This window comes from Gekko japonicus, unplaced genomic scaffold (genome assembly GCF_001447785.1).
Source record: "Gekko japonicus isolate JY-2015 unplaced genomic scaffold, Gekko_japonicus_V1.1 scaffold2053, whole genome shotgun sequence".
Classification (NCBI taxonomy): domain Eukaryota; kingdom Metazoa; phylum Chordata; class Lepidosauria; order Squamata; family Gekkonidae; genus Gekko; species Gekko japonicus.
The window spans coordinates 137,700-150,419 of NW_015162012.1; the positions used below are offsets into that span (position 1 = coordinate 137,700).

General features: G+C 47.5%; 1 non-coding gene across 1 annotated transcript; it reads left to right on the plus strand.

Moving 5' to 3' along the window:
- The first annotated feature begins 11,188 nt into the window (after nucleotides 1–11,188).
- On the plus strand, nucleotides 11,189–11,260 carry TRNAT-GGU. Its single transcript has one exon. It is a non-coding gene; the product is annotated as a tRNA-Thr (tRNA).
- The last annotated feature ends 1,460 nt before the right edge of the window (nucleotides 11,261–12,720 follow it).

The window sequence follows — 12,720 nt, forward strand, 5'->3', positions numbered from 1 at the left end:
CCCGTGATCAGACACCCACCCCTGCCCCACATTTTCTGGATACTAGTGCACTTTACGCGGTACGTTTTTACTGCACATCTTTGGTGGGACGCCACGGGTTGGCCACGGTGCACTACGCTTCTCTGATGTTGCACTGTGACCGTGTCCCGAAAATCTGCCTGTCATTCGTGCCTTTAGCACGGCAAATCCTCCGTGTAACCGGGCCCTTTGTTGAATTTCATGTAGTGCACTATTGCTACGGCTTGCCCAAGGTCATCCAGCCAGGTGCAAGTGGAGAACCCGGTTCTCCCAGATTAGAGTCTGGGCACTTAACCACTACACCAAACTGGCTCTCAACAAACACCCTATGAGGTAGGTGGGACTGAAAGAGCTCTGAGAGAACTGCTCTTTCAAGAACAGTTCTGACAGAACTACGGCTTGCCCAAGGTCATCCAGCCAGGTGCGAGTGGAGGAGTGGGGAATCAAACCCGGTTCTCCCAGATTAGAGTCTGGGCACTTAACCACTACACCAAACTGAAAAAGGCCGTCTGAATTATGGTACCCTGTTGTGGAACATTCTCCTGAGGGAGGCCCACCCAGCCACATGGCTCCTGGCAAAAAATACGGCATTTCAGTAAGCTTTTGGGAAGCAGCACTTAGTTACTGCACATTATTTCTTCAAATTCCACTACGGTTGGCCTGTTTTGTTCTGTGCCAGCTGCTATCTTTATTAGTTTTAGGGGGTTTTTTTTGGCATTGTTTTGTATCGGATCGTCTGCTCCCCTAGGAATCTCTTTTAGATTGAAAGGTGAAACATAAATATTTAAGATAATCCAGTCGTGGCTTCCTGACTGACTGCTTTCTGAGGGCAACAGAGTTGGCTTGTTTGCAGCTAAAATACAGCCATGCCACAGTTAACTGCACAGAATGCCTTGTCATCGTCCACCTGTAATGTGCAGCTTTTTCTCATGGTTGATGTCTCCATCGAACGTGCTTGAGAGCACGCAGCAGTCACTAGGCAGCGCTGGCAGAAGGCTTTGTTTCTGAACCACTGGATAATAATGCCTAACTTTACTGCCGTCCATGAATACTGTATGCTAGGCAGCAGTAGAAGCAAAGGAGTATCGTACGCAGCACTGTGGTTTCAGGTGTGCCACACAAGACCTGCACCCATCTCCAGGGCCTGCCACAATGCTAGATGATGAAAACAAGTTGCTCAACTGATTGCCCTGCTATTTCACACATCTTCAGTGTGGTTTTTGGCTCACAAGAATGACAGTGGCGCCAGACCGCTATTTACAGTATGCAGTGTACTAATCAGAATATATAGCTGAATTGCATGCCTGTGTGCAGCTAACAAAATTTATTAGATGCCTTTAAGACAAGCAAAAAAGGAAAAAAAAATGGCTTGGAAACATTTCACCAACCAAGCAAGATCCTTTAGTAAAGTCCTGAGTGAGCCTCAATAACCCCCTGGGATTTTACGTTTTCATGTCTCCGTTCCCATGCGCATGAATACAGACGTGAATCAGTACTAGAGGATGAAAATGCTGCAAAGACATTTCATCAGCACGGGGTTTTTGCACCTATGCCAGCTGAAAAGGTAGCACGAGTTCCTTAGATCTTACTTGTTCTGAATTTGAAAGACAATCAAGCTCAAGGAAGAAGCTTCTTCGAATAACAACGGTTATCGGGATTTTCATATTCAGTCCATGGACAATTATTTCTGATTGAAATAATACTGGACTGGACTCTGGGAATCTTCCATGGAAACTCAGTTAAGACTTTAAAACTATTCCTACAGTGCAGGGCCTTTCTCCAGTTTGTAAGCTGCTCTGAGACTTCGAGTGAAGGGGAGGGTATAAATCTAATCTCTTCTTCTTTCGGCCAGTGTGGTGTGAGAGCCAGTTTGGTGTTGTGGTTAAGTGTGAATACTCTAATCGGGGAGAACCGGGTTTGATTCCCCACTCCTCCTCTTGCAGCTGCTGGATGACCTTGGGCAAGCCATAGTTCTGTCAGAGCTGTCCTTGAAAGAGCTCTCTCAGCCCCACCTACCTCACAGGGTGTCTGTTGTGGAGAGGTGTCACAGGGTGTCTGTTGTGGATAGGGGAAGGGAAAGGGGTTTGTAAGCCGCTCTAAGACTCCGAGTGAAGGGCGGGGTATAAATCCAATCTCTTCTTCTTCTTCTTACACAATTTAACATCTTGGCCAAAACCACTTGGAAAGGTAGAGCTGTAATACTGCCACCACTTGTCCTATAAACCCCCCCATCTCTTCCAACTATATTTGGCAAAAAAAATAAATCATACTTCTCTCTTGCACCCTTACCCTGATATAAAGAGCATAGCCCCATCATTTACTGTTTTAAACAATGACCCCCTTTCTCCCAGCTGCAGTTTGCATGGGGGGGATTGCATAGGAAGGGTTAAATGGCTGCCAACCATTTCACCTGTCCGTTTCACTTCCTCCTGCTTTGAAGAGGGGAGCAGCAAAGCCAACTGGATTAATGGTTTGCAGCCATTTAAACGTAACAGATGACGGGTGGACCCACACTGCTGTTAGTTTTAAATGGCTGGCATTCCAAGCGAGGGGAAGCTAAACTGGCCAGTGAAATGGCTCACAGCCATTTAAACCTAACAGCGGGGTGAGTGTGCCCGTCAGCTGTTAAATTTAAATGACCTGAACAGCCAAACTGAACTGATCAAAAGTCTGGCAAATGTTCGGGGAAAGTGCCTTCCTCGAACATCAGTTCGGGGTCTATGATACGGGCCAAGTTGGTGCTGAATATTGGCTCGTGAACCAGTTCACGTCCATCCCTAGTGGAGCGTATACTCAACAGTGGATCACCTGTTTCTGTTAGGTTTGGGTCCTTCTCTCTGATAGTATTTATTCTAAAAGTATTTATAATTCGTATTGATATCTTGCCCTTCCCGTGAATGGGCTCTGGGCAGGTAGCATCATTTACAATAAATACAATTACAATTTAAAACACATTATCAACATTAAAATCGGTAGGAACAGCTTAAGAAGAAGAAGAAGAAGAAGAGATTGGATTTATACCCCATCCTTCACTACCCAAAGGTGTCTCAGAGCGGCTTACAAACTCCCTTCCCTTCCCCTCCCCACAACAGACACCCTGTGAGGTAGGTGGGGCTGAGAGAGCTCTGACAGAAACGGCTCTTTTTCAAGAACAGCTCTTGTCAGAACTATGGCTTTGCCCAAGGTCATCCAGCCAGGTGCAAGTGGAGGAGTGGGGAATCAAACCCGGTTCTCCCAGATTAGATTCCACGCACTTCACCACTACACCAAACTGGCTCTCAGCTGACAATTCTGGCCCATTGGTACAGATGGAGTAATGGCCAGCTATCAGTGGGTGGGTGATAGCACCCTCAGGGAGGCCATAGATGGGCGCCCGCTGCCCCAGCCAAAGGCCTGGCAGAACAGCTCCATCTTGCAGGCCCTGCAGAATTGAAGAAGATCCCGCAGGGCCCTGATCTCAGTAGGGAGCAGGTTCCACCAGGCCCTCCCCGCAATTCATACCCTGCCCTCCTCGCAATGCAGTAATCAAGTCTGGGAATGACCATTGCATGGGTCGTCATAGCTAAGTCTTGGGGGGGGGGGAGATAGGGCTTCAGGAACCTAATCTGCCTAAGGTGGAAAAATACAGACCTGGCGACTGCAGCAACCTGGGCCTCCATAGAGACAGAGGCACCCAGTCTCCTCACCTTCTGGACCGGCACCAAAGGTGCCCCTTATAGTGTGGGGAGCCCCTGGTGCCCACATCCACCCACCCCCGAGCCAGGTACAGGACCTCCGTCTTCAACGGATCTGACTTCAACTGACTCTGCCACAACCATCCAGCCACAGTGTCCAAAGCCTCAGCCAGTTTTTCAGGAACGGAGGATGGATGGCCGTCCATTAACCGATAGAGCTGGGTGTCACCAGCATACTGATGACAACCCAGGCCATAGCTCTGGACTAACTGGACAATGGAGCGCATATAGATGTTAAACAACATTGGCAAGAGGATCGTCCCCTGCGGCACTCCACAGTCCAGTGGGTACCGCGGGGAGACCCTCTCGCCAAGCGCCACCCTCTGTCCCCAACCATGGAGAAAGAAGGAAAACCATTTCAAGGCAGTCCCTTGAACTCCTATGTTTGAGGCGGTGGGCCAACAGATCATAGGTGACCGTATCAAACGCTGCCGTTAGGTCTAATAGCAACCGCCCCAATCCATGTGTCTACGGAGGTCATCTGTAAGGGCGACCAGAGCCGTCTCCATCCCATGGCCAGGGCAGAAGCCGGACCGGAAAGAATCAAGGATGGAAGCGTCATCCAGGAAAACCTGGAGATGTTCAGCCAGAGGGTCAGAGCTACATGATGCACAATATTACCAGTTGTTGTCTTATTACTCCTGAATCATAATCTTGTCTGTTTTGTATAGCATGCCTCCAGGTCCTACCTACTATACAGGTTTTTGAAAATAAAATCCTCAGAGACCCGGCGGCACTGGAAAAAAGTGACACACCCACATGGAGCGACCTCAGCAAATGTGAAAGGGAGCCACTGAATATATTATAAATACATTAAAATGGTGAAAACATCATCATCGTGGAAGAAGATAAGGGGAGGCGCAATAGTTACCCAAAATAGAAAAGATTATGATTTGGAGGTAACGAGACAAGATCTTGTTCGATTGGGTCCAGATTTCCCAATGAACTGTATGGAGAACGCCCTTCTTCCCCTGGTTTTACCCCATCAAAATGTTCTGGATGCCCTTAAACCACAAAACCCATGAAGTTTTGAAGAACATTAAGCACCAGCCCCATGCCAGTTTCTGATACCCTCTCACACGCCTCTGAAACTTAGGTGGGATGTACCTCTTAATCTCACTGTCCGTCACATTTAAAATTTTTAATGAATACCAAGATAACTGAACTATTTCATCTTGAGTGACCGAAAAGTGTATGATATATCGGGAAAAAAACCCTGTCGTTTAACTGGCAACGTTTTTGTGCACTCCATAAATCCCTGTTCATTATTTCTGTATAACATGTCTGAGCATTTCATTTGTATGGACGGAGAAACCGGATTTAGTACCCCTCATTACTGAATCGGCGGATGTGCGAGTGATACGCGAGGCTCTCGGGTAAGAGAGGCTGACGTTGCCTGACATTTCCCTTCTCCCTCTTGATACCCCCACCTCAAGGCCCACTGGTTTATCAATGTTCTCCAAACCCTCTTTGCCTGACCTTAATCCGTCATGAGCATCTTACTCCATCCACACTACTGTCAGAACCCACAGCTAACAACGAAGTACACGCATTCAGGAACGGTTATACTTTTATTGCAAAGCTATAGATGCAGTAACACAGGCACTGTTAAGAATGGTGGCAACCAGTAGAGCCTACTAGGATATAGGGTATTTGTATGCACCCCCCCCATGGCATGGGCCAATTAGGAACCCCCCCACGCGTGGGATAAGTTAGGAAACCGTTAGGTGGCTCCCAGACAACACAACCTCCTCCTGCACATCTGGAGAGACAAGCGTTGCAGCAAAAGCAGAAGAAGAAGAAGAAGAAGAAGAAGAAGAGATTGGATTTATACCCCGCCCTTCACTTGGAGTCTCAGAGCGGCTTACAAACTCCTCTCCCTTCCCCTCCCCACAACAAACACCCTGTGAGGTGGGTGGGGCTGAGAGAACTCTGACACAAACTGCTCTTTTTCAAGGACAGCTGTGCCAGAGCTTGTGACTGACCCAAGGTCACATCAGCAGGTGCAAGTGGAGGAGTGGGGAATCAAACCCGGTTCTCCCACATTAGAGTCCACGCACTTAACCACTACACCAAACAGGGATAGGAATGCAATAGCAATTAACAAGACACAGACTGAACTCCCCAAACCCCATGGCAGCATAGCTGACAACTACTCTGCATCAGTCCCTGAACTAAACCTCTCGCCTTTCCCCAGCAGACATATTAATTGCGATGCCACATTCTCTCCCTTCTCCTTCGTGCTGCTTTGTAGTGCAGTGACTCACCTTCCTCGGCTGGACTAACAAATCTATTTACTTATTTTTGCATTCAGAGATTCAGCAGGTAGACATCATCATCTCAATATGGACAGATACGGCGGCGGCGGCGGCTAAGAAAACAGTCAGTAGTACAATTGGTGAAGGGTAGGGGGCTCTGTCCAAGATTAAAAAATAAGTAAATCAGGAGTGTGTATAAGCTCCTGCTTGCTGTACTCCTGCCCCATGGGTATTGATTGCTTTTACGCTGCATGACACTGGTCTTCACGCCTTCCCCATAGGCCCAATCTTGTGATGTTGAACATATAGCAAAGAGTAGCGGGAAATCGTGCTGGCAAATTGGTTGCAGACGAAGCGAAAACCGCTGATAAAATAACAAAGATCATACAATGTTTAGGATCATGGGTCCACGTGCTGTCTCTGAGGCACAAGATGGCCAGGGATGTTCACGGCCGCTCTTCATTATGCATCCCGGGACTGCGGGATTAGCGATTACAAACGTGAGGATCCCGAGACAGACATCTACTTAATGGAAATTCTACCCTGGAGGCGAAAGCTGGTCGAAAAACGCATCTTGGGCATAAGAGAGTCCCATAAATTTGAAGCAGCCTCCGCATGTCCTGAGCATCCAGATTCTGCACGTGATTCTGTGAAAAGGATGCTGTTGCCTGACTATGAAGGGATCCTGTGGTTGCAGCAGGAGAAACCATGAACAAATGGTCTTAAAAATACGATGGGCTAACCCCTGCGGATCTGTTTTCTACCAGTGTCGAGCCTTCCTCTGGCCCAAAGAGCGTTGTCCCAGGAGACGTGGCATATTCCAGCAGAGAGGGGCTCTTTGGGTTAGAACAGGACAGACTGATAGTCCAACCCTCTATGAAGTCAGGCGTTCAAACTCAGCCCTAAGTTACTTAAGACTTAAAAAAGATTTTGAAACGGTGGGGGGCAAATAGAAAATATTTAACCCAGGTCTAGAGAGTTTCAGGCTCATCTACGTACATAAGTGCCACGAAGCGGCAACCAATTTATGGCAACTTCAGCAAGGGGCTTTCAAGGCAATTGAGAAGCAGAGGTGGTTGGCCATGGCCTTCCTCTGCAGAGCCTTCCTTGGTGGTCTCCCATCCAGGTACCCTGCTCAGCATCCTGAGATCTGACGAGATTGGGCTATACCGAGGCCACCTTGCATCCCTTCGGGCTCGTCTACCCCTCCCCAACTAATCACATAGTTCGGTATATTTTATCTCATTCCCCCATCTTGCAGTCTTTTTCTTAACAATCTCTCTCTCCCCCAACTTGATTGTCCGGAGAAGTTTTTTCCATCATGTATTTTCTGTAAAATAGACATTACCCACAACAGTATTTTTTCTTGGAATAAGAGAGGCAGTTAGATTACCTGGTACAGCCATATTTAGATGCTGGAGCAGCCACTGATTCTGAAATACCAGTTCATCACTGGCTGCCCCTGCAGTATTGACTCGTCTAAATCCAATTTTGCCTTTTACTAGCCTATATATCTTGCTGGATACCACCGGAATTGTGGAACGGTTTCAATTATAACAGCCGAAATTCAGACACTTTTAAAGTACACTTCGGAGGTTTTAGAGCACAAACAATGAATGGGCATCTTCTTCCGCTTATCAGTATTTTTCTCTCGCACTGGTTGTTTTAAAACTATCAAAACATCTTTTTTTTTGAGCTGCACTGGATGTCTAAGCATCTAGGGAAAAGAACGATAAGAGCTCAGGTCCATTAGCAGTTTTGCTTTGCTCCTATGGAAAATGTCTGGTTTACTCTTAAGTCGTGCAGTTATCCTCGATCAAAGCTGTGCCGTTTGAGAACCCATTTTTTTTTAAAAAAACCAAAAAACCAGGGGCAGCATTTTCTTTGGCTGTATTAGAACTCCAAAAGTCAGCAAATACCATGCTACAGATGATCACAAAGTATCTCAAGTAATCTCAAGTTATATATATATATGTGTGTGTGTGTGTGTGTGTGTGTGTGTAAAGGTAAAGGTTCCCTTGCTCGAAAGCCAGTCGAATCCGACTCTAAGGTTGCGGTGCTCATCTCCGTTTCAAAGCCGAAGAACAAGCTGAGCAGTTTGAGAACCCATTTAAAAACAAAAAACAAAAAACCAGGGGCAGCATTTTCTTCTGCTGTATTATGACTCCAAAAGTCAGCAAATACCATGCTACAGATGTGTGTGTGTGTGTGTGTGTGTAAAGGTAAAGGTTCCCTTGCTCGAAAGCCAGTCGAATCCGACTCTAGGGTTGCGGTGCTCATCTCCGTTTCAAAGCCGAAGAGCCAGCGCTGTCCGAAGACGTTTCCGTGGTCATGTGGCCGGCATGACTAAACACCAAGGCGCACGGAACGCTGTTACCTTCCCACCGAAGTGGTACCTATTTATCTACTTGCAATTTCTTGCTTTCGAACTGCTAGGTTGGCAGGAGCTGGAACTAGAGACGGGAGCTCACTCCGTCATGCGGCACCCGGGTCTCGAACTGCTGAACTACTGACCTTCCACAGCCTGCAGTTCAGCATCTTAACCACTTGAGCCACTGCAGTTCCCATATATATATTCGTTTTTATATATTATTTTTTCTATAGTTCTTACAAATTATTCACAATTATATTAATTATCATATAAACAGAAAGAATCATATATTCAAACATCTAAGTATCATCTCTTTATATATCACAACAGATATTGCACAACCCCTTTATTAATTACCAGTCCTCCTTAATTGTACCGTGGGTCCTATTTTGACTCTGTGTATTGTGTCTCCAAAACAATAAAAAGGGGCAGGTATTTCTTTAGGAGAAGGTGACGCCAGCATTCACGCTAACCAACTTGACTATCACCGATTAGAGAGCTTTGAGGTGCTGGGACTGGGATGGGATGTAGAATGTGGGAAGAAAGAGAGAGAAAAACAACAACTATGGTTCAAACTGGGAAAAATCTGTTGATCTACCTCGGTGGTGTCGAACTCATTTGTTATGTGGGCCGGGCAATGTGTGCCATAAAATGTAATGCCAAGTACTGGAGATACAAACTGTATAAAGGACAACAGCTGGTAAGCTCCGAGTTGGTCTATCCTTACTGCAAGGCCTCATGGGGTGGGAAGGGGGTGCAAAGGATAACCCATATGGGTGGACTGGGGAGCCAGCGGTGCAGCACTGGGCAGACGCTCCCACACTGCTTGACTGCTGCAGATGAGATTGTTCTGCCATGCTGAAAGAAGCCACAATCGGAGTGGCTCCACACCCCCTCCCGGGGAGTCTCATGGTCCGTCCCTTGCACTAGTTGCTCGCAGGCCACATAAGAGCCCTGGATGGGCCGGTTCCGTCCCCCGGACCTTATGTTTGACACCCCTGATCTACCTAATTGTCATGCAGGGCAGGCCCTGCTCCCGGTAGCTCCGCCCCCCAAAGTGACACAACATGATGGATGGGGCCAACAATGATTGGCGGCCCTTGCTATGAACTTTGCAGTGTGAGGGCACAGTCCCACACCACGGACACTGCACTAATGAAACAGATCTGGATGTGGCAGGTACTTTCCCCAGCAGTCTCCTTACTCAGAGCAGGGTACTGTGAGGTGGTAGCTCTTGGCACAGAACAGGAAGATGGAGAGACACAACAGCGCTACTAGCTCTTAAAGATGTGTGATGGAAACACGTAGAGGGCATGCTTTAACGCTGAGATTACTGTCAAGTTCACGGGAACAACGTTTGAGTCTGGTGGCACCTTTAAGACCAACACAGTTTAATTCTGGGTATAAGCTTTCGTGCGCGCACACATGAAAGCGTCTTCCCAGAATTAAACCTTGTTCGTCTTAAAGGTGCCCCTGGACTCAGACTTCGTTATATAGCTTCAGACCAGCACAGCTGCCCACCAGAATCTATCGTCAAGTTCACTGCCATTTCAGAAGGTACATGTTCTGTATTGGGACTGAAACATGGCAGGACTGTGCTGCCAGAGACAGGGTGAGCTTGGAGCCGAACGACAATAGACCGGCAGGATTCTGGCAGGAACCAATCAAGGTGTAACGTTTTGTAAACAGCCCATCGTTGGGAGTGGGGTGTGTTGGGGAGGTGGCCATTGCAGGCAATATAACCGGGCTGAGGCTCTGGTCTACGGCCTTGTTCTTGCTGAAATCACTGAATAAAGTACAGACTCCATGACAATTAGGTAGATCAGGGGTGTCGAACATAAGGTCCAGGGGCCGGAACCGGCCCATCCAGGGCTCTTATGTGGCCTGCGAGCAACTAGTGCAAGGGGGGGACCAGGATCACTAGACTTGGAGTCTGTTCATCCATGGAACCCCCACTATTTAACAGTACATGTGAACACTGCTGGTGATTGAAGGTGCCTCCAGTAGGGCAGATCAAGGTGGATCGCCCTGTTAGTCTGTCTGCCGCAGTAGAAAAGAGCAAGAGTGCAGGAGCACCTTCAAGACTCACAAAATATGTGGCAGGGGAAGAGCTTCCGTGAGTCACGGCTCCCTTCTGTCTTTAAGGGGCCACTGGACTCTTGCTCTTTTCTACCTCCGTTATGTCGACAACTTGCCCGGCTTGAATCTGCTCTCACCGAACGTCCTGCTTTTCCTTCTGTCTGGAACTATACTAACTTTGCTTCTGGGATGCTCTAAGTTGCTGGCTTCAACAATTCCTCTCTCTCTCTTTAGCCAGTGTTGGATCAGGCCAGTGGCCCATCCAGTCCAACACTCTGTCACACAGTGGCCAAAAATACCAGGTGCCATCAGGAGGCCCACCAGTGCGGCCAGAACACCAGAAGGCCTCCCACTGTCGCCCCCCCCAAAACCAAGAATACAGAGCATCACTTGCCCCCTAACGAGAGATCCTATCTATACTTGTGGCTAATAGCCCCTGATGGACCTCTGCTCCAGATGTTTATCCCATTCCCTCTTGAAGTTGAACAATGATCACTCCTAGCTTATAATAAGCTGACTTCAACCCCTCACATTAAGCCAGCTACCATCTCATAACTCCTCTGTCTTTCAGTGATACAAAACAGGGATGCATTTCATTCGGATTATACGTATTAATGTTTCTGTGGTGGCGGAAAGTACCGTCAAGTCACAGAGGACTTAGGGGGACCCAGTGGGACTCTCAAGGCAAGAAACATTCAGAGATGGTTTGCATTGCCTGCCTCAGGGGAGAGGCTGTGGCTCAGTGGCAGAGCATCTGCTTGGTATGCAGAAGGTCCCAGGTTCAATTCCTGGCACCTCCAGTCATAAGGAACAGGGTGAAAGGCCTCTGCCTGAGACCCTGGAGAGCTGCTGCCAGTCCGAGTAGACAATACTGTCCTTGATGATCCAGAGGTCTGACTCAGTCTACGGCAGCTTCATGTGCGCTGCGCAGCGACCCCAGACTTCCTTGGTAGTCTCCCATCCAAATACCAAGCAGGGCTGACCTGGCTTCGATTGTTTCTGTGCACAGAGTAAAGGCTTCCTATGCTTCCTGCCCCCCCACCCCCACGTTAATTTGAAACCAAGACTACATTTGCAGTAGTACAACGGAAGAGTCACTGAGCCTGCAGCTCTCTGTGGGTCCTACGAGTCTGGCTCATAGATTGGAGCAAAATCATGCAGCGAAGGGTAGGGAGGACAACAAATACCCTGCAGGAAGCAGTTGCGGGTCAAAAAGGTATTTCCTCTTCCAAGCGGCAAAGGAAGGATCTTTATAACCAGGTAAGAGCCCCATGTTGATTTAAGAAAGATTGAAATCTTGAGATGGGAGGTAGTAAAAATGATCTACATCGATCTCAACAAAAGAAATCCCTCAATTAGTGGTTGACTTTGGATCATGACCAATGCTCCCTCTAAGCTGTGGAGTCCTGTGAGCAAAAATTCTACTTAGTGAGCTGCTGGCATTAAAGTTGTGAGCGAGCGATTTGGCTGCTGCAGAAATCAGTGTGTCTGGAGCCCCATCCTTCCTGAGCTAAGACAAAAATGTGTGAGCCGGAGGCTAGGAAACTGTGAGCTAGCTTACACTAACTCAGCTTAGAGGGAACACTGATCATGACGATCTTTATTGCTTAACTATTGTTTTATCAGCTATTCTTTACTAACGGTTCCATTATACTGGCTCTTGTTCATTTATTCAGTGAACTGTTTTTGTATGACATCTGTGTTCTGATCTACGGACTGTAGTTGTCTTGCTCGGATTCACTGTGCTCTACATGTGTTGTTATTTGTTAATCTTCAATAAACTGTACTGTGCTCTACATGTGTTGTTGTTATTTGTTAATCTTCAATAAACTGTTAATAGAAAAAGAAGAAGGTATTTCTCAATATTTGGCTCTGGGCCAGGGCATATACACGGCTGCTTGCATGACTGCCCTGTACTGGTGGAAAGAAAGGACAGAGAAAAGTCATAGTTAACACAGCAGCCATGGACATGTGCCTTCATTGCACTCATTGCATTATGGGGAAGCAGTCTGAGTGTTTGTTGCAGTAGAAAAGAAAAGAAGACGTGAAGAAGGGGAGATTGGATTTATACCCTGTCCTTCACTCAAAAGTCTCAGAGCGGCTTACTATCTCCTTCCCTTCCCCTCCCCACAAAAGACACCCTGTGAGGTAGGTGGGGCTGAGAGGGCTCTCTAGAGAACTGCTCGTGAGAGAACAGCTCTGAGAGAACTTGTGACTGACCCAAGGTCACACCAGCAGCTGCATGTGGAGGAGTGAGGAA